Source organism: Piliocolobus tephrosceles, chromosome 15 (genome assembly GCF_002776525.5).
Source record: "Piliocolobus tephrosceles isolate RC106 chromosome 15, ASM277652v3, whole genome shotgun sequence".
Classification (NCBI taxonomy): domain Eukaryota; kingdom Metazoa; phylum Chordata; class Mammalia; order Primates; family Cercopithecidae; genus Piliocolobus; species Piliocolobus tephrosceles.
In genome coordinates this window covers 66380202-66395379 of record NC_045448.1, presented here as the reverse complement: position 1 = coordinate 66395379, position 15178 = coordinate 66380202, and the positions used below count along the sequence as shown (strand labels likewise).

Genomic DNA, 15178 nt, shown 5'->3' with positions numbered 1-15178 from the left:
GGCAGATAGTCCAGAAGTCCTCGGTAAGGTTTTTCTTTTAAAGAAAAGCTGCCCCAAATCATTTTCTAACAAAGAGCAGCCTGTGAAGTGGAGCTGCAGACATAGACAAGCACGCTGGGAGCTTTCACGGTGAATGCTAGCAGGAAGGAACTACTACCTGGGACTAGACATGGCGACTAGAAAATGGCGACTGCATCTTCCCTTCTCTGCCAGCCACATCGTACAGTAAGGAGCAGACAAAATGAAGCCCCAGCCAAAGGGAATGCTCATTTGCATAATAAGATGAGGGTGGGGTGACCAGCCTTCCCCGCGTGCTTTGTATACGTCACACCTGATTGAACCAATGTGTGAGCCCTACATAAATCAGACAACGCCTCCTCAAGCCGGACTATAAAATCTGGCGCCATCCGCCACCGGCCGGCCTTTTCCTCTCAGAAGTCGCCTCTCTCTCACTCTAGAGAGAGAGCTGTTTTCCTCTCCCTTTCTTTTGCCTATTAAATCTCCGTTCCTAAACTCCTCATGTGTGTCCCTGTCCTAAATTTTCTTAGCGTGAAACGACGAACCGCGGGTACTTACCCAGACAATGTAGCCTCTTCACTAGGAAGCTAGATGGAGATGAACCTAAAAAGCTTTGTTAGTGTGCCCTTTACTAAGTTTAGTTTGAGCAACTTGAAATCACACAGGAATCTCCTTGAAAAAATAGTTTGCAATTCAATTTCACCAATTCAGACTGATTTTCCATTTCAATTAGTCCAGAGGAAAGAGGCTTTGCCCAAATGTAGAGGATTTCCCTCATCTAACACCTTCTCCGGTTGAACCTTTTAAAGATATCGCTAAGAGGAATGCTTGATCAAATGCTTAAGCATTAACCATGTGCAAGGAAAGCCACTAAATGAATGAACCTTCTGTGAATCAAATTGATTTTCTAGAAAATGAAAACAAAATTGAATCCAAGAATAAACTATCTTAAAATCACATTGAGTAAAAACATAAAATATTTTTCACCAGAGCTGTAAAAATTAAATTAGCTAAAAGAAGAAATAAATGCTTTTGTGTTCCAAGGAATTCCATTTATTAGGACAATAGATACCTATGAAGGAAACAGAACTCTAAAAAGAACTGTAATTGTTTCTCAGGATGATGCTTTGTGATGTGAAAGCAAAGCCTGCTGGAAAAGGGGAATCATAGTTGGTGGCTGCTCACAACTGGACAGAAAGAATGTGGAAGCTACCTAGATGTTCACAGAGACTGCTGAATGGGAGCTGGCTCCTTGCTGGGACAGGGATGGACAATGTGTTTCCCCTTCCTCTGTCATCCCTCCCAAAGTATCACCAATCTTTCCTTGGGTTCAGTTTGTTTCTGTACATTTGTGCTTCTCATATGGGCTGGTCCAATAAGCTGTCCCGGGCTCAGCAGCCTTTGTCTATGGATTGAGTCATATCATGCCATGAAACCTGCAGAAAAAAAAATGTTGTTGTGTCTAGATTCTTGTTTTATTAGCTAGGTAAAATACACTGACTGCTACAACAAACAGGTTCAGATTTCAAAAGCTTGACACAATTTTAAAGTCTAGGTCCCTCTCTTACAACTGGTGAGTCAGAGATTTGGGCTTCTTCTATCTTAAAATGCTACCATATCCAGCCAATTGAATGACAGGGAGAGAAGGAGCTATGGAAAATTGTGCATTGAGTTTAGGACAAGCCTGAAAAGTGGCACACATCATTTCTGCCCACATTCCAAAACTCAGTTATGTGGTTCTTCTAGATGCATGGGGAGCTGGGAAACGTAGCTTTGCTTTGTGCACAGGAAGGAGAGGAGAACTGTATATTGGCGAATTGTAGCAATTTCTACCACCCTGGCTCTGCCCATCAATTCAGAAAATACTTGGTAATCTATTTTACATGTTAGACACTCTGTCAAGGACTAGAGTAAATGGTGAGCAGTACATTGCCCTTGAGTAATCACAGTCTAACGGAGAGAAGAATGGGTAAATTAATAATTATTATATACCATGATAAATGTTACAACAGAGACATTTGCTGAATCTGAAGGCACCCAGAAAAGAAGCAAGTTCAGGAAAGTTTCAGTTACATTTGAACTGAGTCTTGAAGAAGAGTGATCATAGCTGATGTTTTTTCATCACTTTCCACTTGCCAGGCACTATTCTAAGTGCTTTTTGTGTATTAACTCAATCATCACAACAACTCTAACAGGAAGGTGTTATTATTATATCCACAGATGAAGAAACTGAGGCACAGTGAAGTTAAGTCCCTTGCTCAGGGTCTCATTCTTCACTAATGACAGAGACGAGATTTGGACCTAGACAGTCTATCTCCTAAAACCACTCTTTCAACCAAGCACACTATACAGAGAAGCAATAGAAGTTCATCAGACAGGAAGGTGCTTATGTAGGGCCTGTGTCAGCATGTCTGGAACAGCAGCAGCAGGAGAGCACTTGGAGGTGTCAAGAGCATGCCCTGGTAAGGTCTCACCACACCCTTACCGCCTGTGTCATGAAGCTATGGGTCTCACAGAGTGAGGGACGACCCTTGCAAGGCAGGGAGGATACCAGAAGGTTAGGCAGACGGACCAGACAGATGTTAATAGTAGGTAATCCTGCTAAGGTATGCCAGTGGCCAAGGAAGGTATCCAAAGAGGCTGATTATTTTAAAATTTATGAAGATATTATTAGGTTCAATATATATTAATCTCATGCTGAATATTCATAACATCAGACTCTGGTCATTCCCGATTCCACGCTGACATACACACTCGCTTCCCATTTGTGGTAGAGGCTTCTAGCACTCACCTATACCCTTCCCTCCTCCTGTCACTCAGGAAGTCTCCACTCCCCAGCTCTCTTGCAGTTAGGTACAACCATGTGACTAGTCATAGCCAGTGAAATGTATGCAGAAGTTTCTCCTGGGCCACAGCATAAGGAAGTGACCTCTAGTCCTTTGCCTTGGCAACCCTTGAGGCCACCTGTTAAGATGGCAGCATAACAAGACAGAGGGAGTGCTGCCTAGAGGATCGCCTAGCCCATACAGGACTTTATGCAAGCAAGAAATAAGCCTTTTTTGCCTTCACCCCCTAAGATTTCTGAGTTTATTTATTAATGCAGCACTACCTGGTGGGTGTATTAATATATTATATTTCAAGCCTCTGCCCATCACTTGTTTTGTTTTTACTTCTGTTTTGACCCTGGAACTCATGCCAAACTCCCTTCATTATTCAGCCAAGATTGAATCTATTAAATCTAATCCAGTAGTATGCAGATATGATGACTTCTTAAGTCATTTATTAATGTTCACATTTTTTTACTTCTTTGAGATGGAGTCTTACTCCATCACCCAGGCTGGGGTACAGTGGTGCAATCTCAGCTCACTGCAACCTCCACCTTCCAGGTTCAAGCAATTCTCCTGCCTCAGTCTCCCAAGTAGCTGGGATACAGGCATGTACCACCACGCCCAGCTAAATTTTTTTTGGTATTTTTAGTGGAGACAGGGCTTTACCATGTTAGCCAGGCTGGTCTCAAACTCCTGACCTCAAATGATCCACCCATCTCAGCCTCCCAAAGTGCTGGGATTACAGGTGTGAGCCACCGTGCTCAGCCAATGTTCACATTTTTCAATGAAGCTATAAACAAAACTCCTTGACTATCACTCGGACTGTCACTGTCTGAATTTGATGTCATAATGGCCACAGAGTCTGAGCTATCTCCTAACACATCCCCTGCTCTAAGTGGAAATTTAACAAGATGAACTTTCCAGTAATGAGGCTTGACAGCATTGCCACCAGCAGAAGTGGAAGCAGTCAGGTCAGGAGGAAGGCTGCTAACCTCCTCGCAGAAGTGTTGATTAGGCTTTGCGCTACTAGCCTGCTCGTGGAGGGAGCCTCATCAGTCCTCTTCTGAACACTGTGAATCCTCCCTTATCCTCCCTTCCCTCCCAACCACCCTATACACAAACACACACATAAGATATTATCAAATTGCAACATCCAACATTTCTCAAAGAAGCTATTTCCAATGCAAGTGTGCCCCCACATTATGAGAAAACTACATTCAAGAAGTGTCATACATAAATTCAGTCAGTGGAGAATGATATCATTTGGTAAATTCCCATTTGTTTTGTGTGTTTCCTTAAAGAGAGATGTACACACATCTATAATTCCAGCTTCAACTTAACAACTTTCAGATGAAACACAGGGGAAAATATTAATTACAGGAAAGTGTCTTTTAATCTCTAGTACCAGTAGGGTAGTCAGACACCAGTCATAAGCATACAGAAAAATATGCTTCCCATCATCATGGTTACTTTCAGAAACACACACTGAAGATAAGCAGCAAAACAGGAACTCAGAGAAAACAAGGCTCAAAAACAAACAAAATGCAGAAATTATGTAATTGCCTAAAAGCCATGAAGTCACTTAGCTAAATATTTTAAGGAATAGCATTACTTAAAATAATAATCATCCTCACTTGACTAATAGCATTTCATTTTCAGGGCATAAACAAACCCCAGGTTCAAATGATTAGTAGTCCAAGTCAGATGCCTTAAAATCCACCCCAGCCCCAATTTCCACTCATACTGTTTCCACCCATTCCTTCACCCCACCCATTCCCAGAGCTTCCATCGTAGATTTTGATGATACTAGCTGGAGATATAGATTCAGATTACCACATAATTATTATTGTACTATATACATTCTAGGTGATATTTTTATATTTGCTTTTATTTTACAAAGAGAAATACAATTAAAGCATTTATATATAGTCTTTAATATTTATAATTAACTAGATATATAAATAAATGTACATTAACTGGCTTCAGTGTTTGCTCCCAACCTTTTTTATACTCTAGCTTTCCTATTTTAATCGTTCACTCTAGCATCTATCACCCTTGGTCACCTGGAATTTATCTTCAAGCACTTTTTTCAACAGAGACTCATGTTAAATCTTGTCCAGGAAAATTGCCTATCATAGAATTTTTTTGAAACATGGTCTACAGAGAATATATTTCTGTCACTTTCACACATAAAAGACAACCTGGCTGGGTATAAAATTCTTGAATCACAGCCTTTTGTAAACAAAATTCTACAGATATTGCTTTTATATAACTATCACAGAGTGGTGTGATTATAGGAGGTTTTATCTTTCTTTTCACTGGCATTTTGGCATTATTTTATTTGTTCTACACTGAACACAGGTTGTTGTAATTTTTAAAATTAATAAAAACAAATAAAATCAATAGATTTTTGCTGAGTGACTTACATTCCCACATTCTGCTGGATGTTGAGAGGCACACCAATAATCACTGTTGTCAAGGAGGCACTAACTCAACTATAAGTCACATATTAATGATATAAATGAATGATGTGACTACAGAAGTAATTTTACAATTTACAAAAATACAATATGGACACAATATTATATTCTCTAGGGGAAAAAAACAGTAGTGCATTTGAAATACCTAATAAAATAAAAACATCAGAGTCCTCAAACTGATCCATGATCTTCCACAAGGCAAGATTCTGAAATCTGAAGGCCACAGGGTCTCACAACAGTTAAGCTGTAGTTCTGGCCTCCTTTAGGCTGCACAAACATATTACCTCTTTATTCAGAAATATTAGAACCCTCACTACCACCAGAAGAAAAAAGATATGTCAAAACTAAATACACTTTGAAGGAGGTCAGATAGAGGACTATAGCAATTATTAGAAACATACTGTATTCAGACAGCCTGGGTTTTAGTCTGGCTATACCATGTTACTACGATCTGTTTATACTCACAACACTTCTGACACCAAGTGTGTGGATTTTTCCACACCAACGACTAATTTTCAACTCTCCAGACACCAACTAAGTGTCCTACAATTTAATTCAATTTTCTGATGCTATCTATGTGATTAGCATCAGATCCCATAAGGGCACAGTCCCATAAGACAATCCCCATATCAGATGCTAATCACAAGTCTCAAGCTTCCCATACTTCTGACCAACCAGCTATAAACTGGAGGTTTCTATGAACCCTTCTCAGGTTTGATCAATTGAAAGAACAGCTCATAGGATTCAAGAAAACAGTTTAGTGACTAATACTGGTTTTTTACAAAAGGATACAACTCAGGAAAAGCCAAATGGAAGAGATGCACAGAGCAAGGTATATGGGAAGGGACACAAAGCTTCCATGTCTTCCCATGTCATCTCCTGAACTCTAGCCTTCTACCACCTCAATGTGTTCATCAATCCAAAAGCTCATCAAACCCTGTTGTTAAGGATTTTTATGTTGTTTAGGGTTCCTATGTTCCATTACATAGACATGGTTGATTAAAGCACTGGCCATTGGTGATTGAATTCAATCTCATCCCTCTCCCTCTCCAGAAGTCAGGGTGAGGGACTGAAAATTCCAATTCTCTAATCAAGTGATTGGTTCCTCTAGCAACCAGCCCCTATTCTGAGACTATCTTGAGGCTCACCAAGAGTTACCTTATTAGCATTATTAGCATTATATAACTCAGGTATGTTTGAAAATGGCTTATGGTGAATAACAAAAGATGCTCCTTTCACCCCTATCACTCAGGAAAGCACAAGAGTTTCGGAAGCTCTCTGCTAGGAACTAGAGACAAAGACTAAAAATATATTTTTCGTTATATTACAATATCACACAATGTGCTAGTTGTAAGTGACCCTGAGCAAATTGCTTCCTATGTGCCTTCATTTTTTCATCTGCAAAATCCAGATGAAAGTAATATCTCCTTGTGGGACTGTTGTAAGAATTAAATGAGTTAAAATAAAGCACAGTACCTGGCATCTAGAAAGTGTGAGTCAAGTATTTACAATGAGCAAAATGAGTCACACAACACACAAGTTGTATGTGAACCTTCATTATTTGACATGTTCTCCAGGAACGCCTATGACCAGCAAGGTGGGGAGGGCAGGTGTTCTTCTTCCCATCCCAAGTCAGTGAAGCAAGCTGAGGGAAGGTGATGGGGGCTAGTTCGAGTCATGGGATAGATGGGTGTCACAGCCAGAGCCAGATTTTCCACACCACTGTGCTGGTCCCTACACCACCTTTCAAGCTGCCCTGACATCAAGTCTGGTCATTCAGCGATAGTGCCACTGAGGACCTTGTTGCCCAAGTCCCAGGTGAAGATGCCCATAATTTTCAAGGTAAGTAAAGAAACAGTCCTTAAAATATTCCCCTACAGAGGCGGAGCTTGCAGTGAGCCGAGATCCAGCCACTGCACACCAGCCTGGGCGAAAGAGCGAGACTCCGTCTCAAAAAAAAAAAAAAAAAAGAAATCCCCTACAAAATGAGAAAATCTTACTGCAGTTTTGTTGGTTTTGTAAATGATTGTTTGTCAGGGACAGGGGATATTTTGTTTGTTCATCCACCTAGGAATTGTAGATTTCTCAACTTACTTTCAAGAGGAAGGTGGTCCAAAGCCATGACTGAAAGTCCCACGTGAAGATTCAACATTGCTATTTAAAGCAACTACAATGAAGTCAAGAAGGAGTTTTTCATTTCACCTAGTACACTTGAAGAGTTGGAGTCTCTCAGCCTCATGTTCTCACAATTAATTGGTTGGCACAGTTAATCTAAACGAAAGGGAGGATTTTATTCTCACATCTATTAACCTGTAGTAGGAAAATCCATGAGGCTCAACACCTTGAAACATCCCCTCCACCCCCTCAGTAGCAGCAAGGACCTCTAAAGGGGAGAACACTAAGAACACGAGCTCTGGAAGCTCCTCCACCTTCCATCCAGCTGAGCCTGCACACATGACTTAACCTCTCTGAGCAAAGTGTTTTCTGCATAACAGAGATGTAATAGTACCTACTTCATAAGGTTGTTGTGAGGATTAAATGGGAAAATATACCTAAGGCACTTAGCACTGTGCCTTGCATGTTTATTATGGGCTCCGTTATCATTCCATGCTCAAGGATGGAATCGCTATAAATCCTGCCATACCAAGCAATGGACAAAGACACTGTGCCAACCCTACTGGCTTCCGTCTGTCTACCTGAAGAACTTTCTGTGTCACAATATGTAATAGGTTATGTTCCCCAGGACAAGCTCTTGTTTCATGGTTTTTGTAGAGCCCCTGAAAGTTTGACACAGAAGTCCTGAATTTCACCCCTATGATGAAGCACTTTCTTGCAAGTCTGGTTTCAGTTGACTTTTGACCTTTATTAGCCAAAGTTATGGAGCCCAAGTTTGTTTGCTTCTATGTCTCACTAGGGATTCATTGAAAAAACAGCTGGCGTGGTAGCTTACTGACTTTTAGGTTAAATTCAGATAGCACATGATTAGAAATCTCCATTTTGCCCCAGAGAGGCCAGGACCCTTCAGAATCCCAAAAGCAAGAGATATACCAGATCACCCCTAGGACCAAAGGGGCACCCCCTAGCCTGGGGTGTGGGAAGCTCCCAAGAGCACCAAGAAGGACACATCTCGGCTGGCCCACCTCGCACTGGCTGGTTCTAATCTTCAGAGGGAGGGACAGCAGAGGAGATAGGCAAGCTTGTATGCTGGGTCCAAGCTGGCCATGAGCCTTGAATTGCCAGGATCTGGGTGTATCTCAGAAACTGGAAATCCACCCCAGATACAGGACAGTAAAAATGGCAGTGAGGGGTCCTTATCTCCTCCTGCTTTTAGGGAGAAGCTGAAGTTGCCAGTGGGATGTGTTTGTTCTCCCATCTGACAACTCTTCCTACTCTCCTCCCAAAGTTGGGTTTATTCTCAGCAAGGGATTGATGACTACAATGGAATTGAGAAAACATTGTCATTAGATAATACTTGGAAAAGGGTGTTACCTGAGAGGTAGTTCACAGCTTACCAAAAAATCAAGTTACAAGGCTTACACTTCAACTCCTGCTTCCCCATGACCTTGGCAAATTGGAAGAGGATCCTCTAGTCATCTCATTCTTCTCCCTTTCCTGTGTCTCTTCCCAATTGCTCCCTTGACTTTTACCCCCAATTCCCTGTATATCCTTTCTTCTCTCCCTTTCTAAGTAAATCTTAAAAGCCTGAAAAAGTAGAGAGGGCCAAAAACATGGATACAATGCTAATCGCACAGTTACAGACATGTCATAATAATACTGCAAAATAATACTTTATATATGGTCTTCTTGGATGTGAGAAGTGTGCATGTTGTAAAGGGTCTAATTCAAAGACCCAGAACGAGCTTAACATTGCAAAGTTCATACAGTTGCTTACAAGAACTAGACTGAAAAGGCCTTAGTCATGTGTTCTTCTGTTTGACTTTTGTCAGAAGAGCTTACAACCTGGAAACAGTCACAGGGTGAAATATCATCACATCAGGCTGATGGGAGCCTCTCTCTGTTTCTCTGTCCTTCCCCCTCTCCCCGCCCCTCTTTCTATTGTCAGTGAGATAAAGGGAGATACTATTGTCTCCTATTCAGGATCCCATTATGATCAATGGACCCATCATAAGCAGGAAATCTTTTCCACAAACTTCATACTATCACATCACAGAACAAAGATGGGAGGCTCCATCCTTTCATTTTATTTGCTGGGACAAGGATTTTGCCCAATTCTTACCCATTGTCTGATTTCGATTTCTCACCAAAGGAGCATTTGCAAGATGAAAGATTTATATTCTGTGAAATATTTCACTTGTCATCAGCCGGGGGCTCCAGGCTCCCTGGTTGTGCCGGTCAGTTCCAGGAAGTTTCCCTGAGCCTCCCTCATAGGCAAGGCCATACTGCTCCCAAGTGGCTTCTGTGGAGAAGTAGGAAGCCAGACGTGGCTAGAGCTGGAATGCTCTCCAGACCCAGGGTCCTGCCTCGCTGCAGTCTCACTGCTATGGAGCCCACCTGCAGACCTCACCCCAGAGGCCCTTCCCAGCACCACCACACTGGGGGAGCTCAACCGCTCACACCTCCAAGAAGACTTTTTGTTGTAACAAAGAAGGCAGCCCTTTTAAATAATTCTAAAAAGCTACAGGTCTATTCTAACCAAAGAAAATTCAGAATTCAACTTGGACATCATCATAGTGAGAGTCTGTTAAGACAGAAGTATAGGGAGCCCTCTTCACCCCTACCCTCTTTTTAAAAAGGCAAAAAGAAAAGACAAAAATAACTGGAGGCTAAAAACAATTATTAGTACCTATTGCATAGGCTTGTTTGTAGCTCAAGGCAGCTCCCAATTCTTGATGAATCTATTTACAGTCGTTTATAAAGGTAAAGCAGTCTTAATAAGCAAAATCTCCTTCAAGCTCATCCTTTTCTCAACAATTAAAAACACCACCTATCTTTATAATTGGTGTTCCTGTAACATTGTTATTTCACCCTGAGGAGGAGGGACTATTGCTTCTAGCATTATAATCAGTTGTGCTCAAAGTTTAGAGCAATCCCACCTTATTAACTCTCATTTAACAGAAAGCAGGGGCAGGTTGGTACACCTCCTTAGTAAGACAGCAACATTAAGAACTACCCCCCAAAAAATCTTCAGAGATACTACCCAGCCCTTCCAATTTTGGAATCACCTGGGGAAATCTTAACACTCCCAAAACCCAGTCTGCACTCCCAGACCAATTAAATCAGAACCTCTCTGGTGGTCCCAGGCATAGGTGTTCTGAAGTTCTTCGGGGCATTGCAGTATGCAGACAAGTTTGAGAACTGCTCTCTGAGACAGGAGTTTTTAATTCTAACCGTACCTAAGAATCAGCTGGGAAGTCACTAAATGCTACTCATTCCCACGCCCCCACCACACCCCCAAATCAACTCAATCAGTCTCTGGAGATGGTACCCAAGCGATTTGTTAAGCTCCCAAGAGATTTTGGTGCACTGAATGTTGAGAATAAAATCACATTATTTGATTAAATGGCTTCTTTTTATTACAAAAATGTATTCACAGGAAAAAACACACACACACAGAGAATAAAGAAGTTAAAAAAATACATTTTAGCCATGCATGATCCCAAATCCTACCTTCCAGAAATAACCAGTTAATTACTTTCCTGGGGTTAAGACGAGAGGTATTCAAGGAACATGTAAATGAAGAAAGGTGGACTCAAAGGTCTTTAACTCAAAATCTCCATCACCTTCCTAAACTCTGTCCAAGCATCTGGGGGCTGAGAGGTTGCATTACACACACACACACACCCCGCACTAGAGAAGGCCTGGGGAGACTCTGACGTTCTTTTCATCACCAAGAAGCCCCTTTATAATTTCATTTTGTGGGTCCTTAAATTAGAAACATTTTGCTCGCCAAACTAGATTTATGAAGTAACACTTACCTCATTTGCCCATTTTTTAAATTAACCAAGATTTATATAACTTCCAATCAGAGGTGCTGATCAGCACAAAACAAACCAGACCTAGCAACAAGTCGCAACAATGCCATCCTAGAGCAAAGAAAAGTGATGCTTATTAGGCTATGCAAGTTAGCTTAAGTAGACTTGGCTTCTGTTTTTTGGTCAAGAAATTTGAAATACTAAAATACAGAAAACAAATCACTACTGTTGAGAGCCTAGGGATATTTAAGGAGGGAAAAGAAACAAGATGAATAACTAAAGTCCCTAGGGCAGTAGGTTAAAAGGGAGAGGGTTGGAGAATAAGGGCAGGGTTCCACCATAATGTTACAATTGTTAGAAATTTTATTCTGCTGATAATTACATATGAATCCTTGGGCAAATCAAGCTATCATCTCTGGACCACATTTTCCCACTTGTAAAATGAGAGTGGCTAAGCTAAGGCAGTGCTTCTCAACCTCAGTGCTATTGACATTTGGGGCAGAATGCTTCTTTGTTGTAGGGGCTATACTGTATGTTGTAGGATATTTAGCAGCATCCCTGTCTCCTACCCGCTAGATGCCAGTAGCACACGCCTGGCTGGGGCAACCAAAAATGTCTCCAGACACTGCCAAATGTCCTTGAAGGGGCAAAATCACCACTAGTTGAGAACCACTACTCAAGGGTTATTCTGAAATTCTATTTGTGAAAATTCACAAATTATGGAGAAGAAGTTGGAGGCATGAGTTTGACATATCAGAAAACATGTATATAAAAAAGCCAAAGATGACAGCATGTGAAATCACCCTGTAAAGCAGAAGTTCTCAATCTTGGCTGAGTTTTAGAATCACCTGAGGAGCCTTTCAAAGTCCCATTCTCAAAGTGAACCCCCTGACCAATTGAGTCAGAACCTTAGGGTTTCAGCAGAGTTCTCCAGGTGATTCCAGTTTCCAGCAGTTTGCGGGCCACTGCAGGAGAGCTTAGTGTGACATTAAGTCTGTTTATCTCTTATGATTCTAATAATACTTTAGCATTTCAATCAATAAGAAAACCAAAAGCCCAGACTGTGCTAGGATTTTGCAAAGCACTGGGAAACAGACCATCTTAAATCAGGCAAATCTCAAGCTTTAGGTTGAAGTGAAACCTAGATGCATTTCCCGGAGAATTATATAAGCATATGGACACCTAAACAAAATCGAAACGCTAAGTCTCTGGACGAGGCACCACTGGTCCTCCCGAGAATCGTCTGTTCTCTGCAGTTATTGACCTGAGACCATGCCAGCCATGGTCTCCACACCATGACTGTCAATTGCGTTAATCCTTCCCAGCAAGAGATCATCTTGTTGGAGAGGATTATCAAGTAAATGACAGTTTATCAAATAAATGACAATCACATCAAAAGAAAATGTGTGCACTCTTGGGAAGAGGAAGATACACTTTCTTAGACTCATTTCTGAGTAAAATCAGTCCATGTGCTCAGGCTTGGAAGAGGCTTAGACATCAAACCCATGAAGCAAAGCCACTACCAACCGGACTTAACACAAAATGGCATAAGCAGGTCAAAGGGGCCAGTATAAAGTAACTACAGAATCCTGGACTGTTTCCTGGGGATTCTGTGCTGATTAACTTGGGACTCTGCAAAGTGCTCACAGTTACCTAAGAAGAAAGTTGTGCAATAAAAGGATACACTCTTATTTACTGTAATTTTTTATTCCTATTACAAACTAATGGCAGTGTCAGCCAGAGTTTATTGAGCACTTACTCTGTGCCAGGTGCTGTGCTAAGCATTTTATATAAATTATTTCATTTAATCCTCATAACAGCCTGATTAGATTGTTGTTGTTATTATCCTGATTTTACAGCTGAGGAACCTGAGGCTGAGAGAGGTTAAGTGACTTATCCAAGGCCATGCTTCCAGCAAGCACAGGAATGGGAGATAAAATGTGTGACAGCAGGGCCTAAAGTTTTGAACATTATGTAAGATAGCCTCATAGGTCTTCTATTCATTTGTCAGATTGTGAAATGAATAAATTTGCATAACATTCTTTCCATCAAGAATTTTAAAATGCTTTTTAAAGTATATCATATACAGGCTTATCCCTAGCTATGATTCAAATGAAGAAATTCCATGCCAGTGTTCTCAAAGTGTGTCTTCAGCCGTCCTAAATCAGAAACACTTGAGGGAAGCTTTTCTAAATGCAGGTTCCTGGGTCCCATCTCATACCTACCATGTCAGAATTTGGGGTGTGAAGCAGCAGCCAGGGGGCTCATCTGCATTGTGAACAAGCTCCCTGGGAGACTTTTTTCCCACCAAGGCTTGAGATACCAGTCCTTAGGACTGACACACTTTTGTATCCACAGAGCACAGCCTTATGCTTGCAAAACTTGACAAGAAAAAATTTGCCTCTCCAAAATTACAACACAGAGAAACTACAAAGATTGACTTTAAGAGCCAGAAGATTCCCAGGAAGATCCCTAAAAGATCCCTGGATATTAAAGTATTCAATTTTAGACATAAACCCACTTACTAGAATATGTCATACTTTGCCTTGAGAATCTGCCTTCCTCTGGAGACTGGAAATCTGCTTTATTAATATCACTTAAGCCGTTACTCAAAGCCCTCAACACACATGCTCCTGCACACACACATTCCTACAAGAATTTGAGTGAACGCTGTGTAACCTGAAAATAAAATTGCTCTCAAATAACCATTATGACTTTTCTTATAAGCTCACATTACAATAACATTTGGAGTGAGAGCTATCAGTAGAGACAGAAATTATAGACTACGCATTCCTTGGCTAGATCTGAGCCTTTAAGGGCTGGGATGGTGTCTTTTTTCCTCTCTGTATCTCTAGTTTTGAACCTATAGTAGGTAATAAATTCAGTTTTGAGTTAAGAAAGAAGAAAAGAGGAAAGGAAACTTTGAAGGAGTCAGTGAGCAAATCATTTGCCCAATGAGAAGGAGGTTCCCAGGCCATCTCTTCCCTACACAGCCCTTGAAGAGGATTGCTCTCCAAATATAAGAGAACAGAAAAGGCTTTTCTTTAACTGCCTGACTTCTCTCAGTAGCACTTCTTTAAATCTTGAAACCATGCCCATTTGCATCAAAAAATAATCACCTTAACATTTTCAGTACACACATACAACCCAAAGTGAACCTTCAAATGAAAACCAGAATAAAACGCACTGAGGAAGAAAAAGAAAGAAATAAAAGACAGATTGTGGTTTAAAAAAATAATAACAGCATACAACACACCAGGGGTTGGAAAAATTTCAAATATTCATTTATAGCAAAGATTGTGTTGAGTTTTGCTCCATTCTGCTATTCATGAGTTTCATATTCTTCCTTACATTAAAACTTATTTATGCTGCTGCTTCATTCTCTGCAGTCCCTGTGTAGCATAAATAATAACTTACACTATAGGCAACAAATGTGCACTCATGCACATGCCTGCATCACACCCAAAGATCAACCTCTTGATCCCTGGGAACTCATGTGATGAGCTAATTTCCAAATTTCTGTAAAACGAATACTAGGGATGATACTAGTGAAACAGCATCAGGAGAACCTATGTGTGGGGTTGGTTTCCAGACACTGGAAGAGTTCTGGGTTAATGTATTCAGAATGTCTTGCTCAGACTTCCACATAGTCACATCAAATTATAAACATTCAGATATTGAGGAGACCCTAGAATCATCTGCTTCCAAATTCCTCATTTTACAGACAGGGGAATCAAGCTCAAAGTGAAACTGCTTGCCCATAATCAGATGATGAGTTGGTGCTTCAGTATTCAATCCAGTTGTCTCTCTACTATGCCACAGGGGGACCAATATTTTGCACTTAATAGATAGCAAGCTGGCAGTTCAACAAGAAAATTCATCTAGAGTCTTCTTGGTAATGACTTCAAGATCTAAATTC

At 40.9% G+C, this 15178-nt stretch overlaps 1 long non-coding RNA gene across 1 annotated transcript; it reads right to left on the bottom strand.

Annotated features, from left to right (window-relative positions):
• Positions 1 to 1059: 1059 nt before the first annotated feature.
• On the bottom strand, positions 1060 to 3620 carry LOC111550550. Its single transcript, XR_002734094.1, has 2 exons — positions 3513 to 3620; positions 1060 to 1454 (listed from the first exon to the last, which is right to left on the bottom strand). It is a non-coding gene; the product is annotated as an uncharacterized LOC111550550 (long non-coding RNA).
• Between the last annotated feature and the right edge of the window lie 11558 nt (positions 3621 to 15178).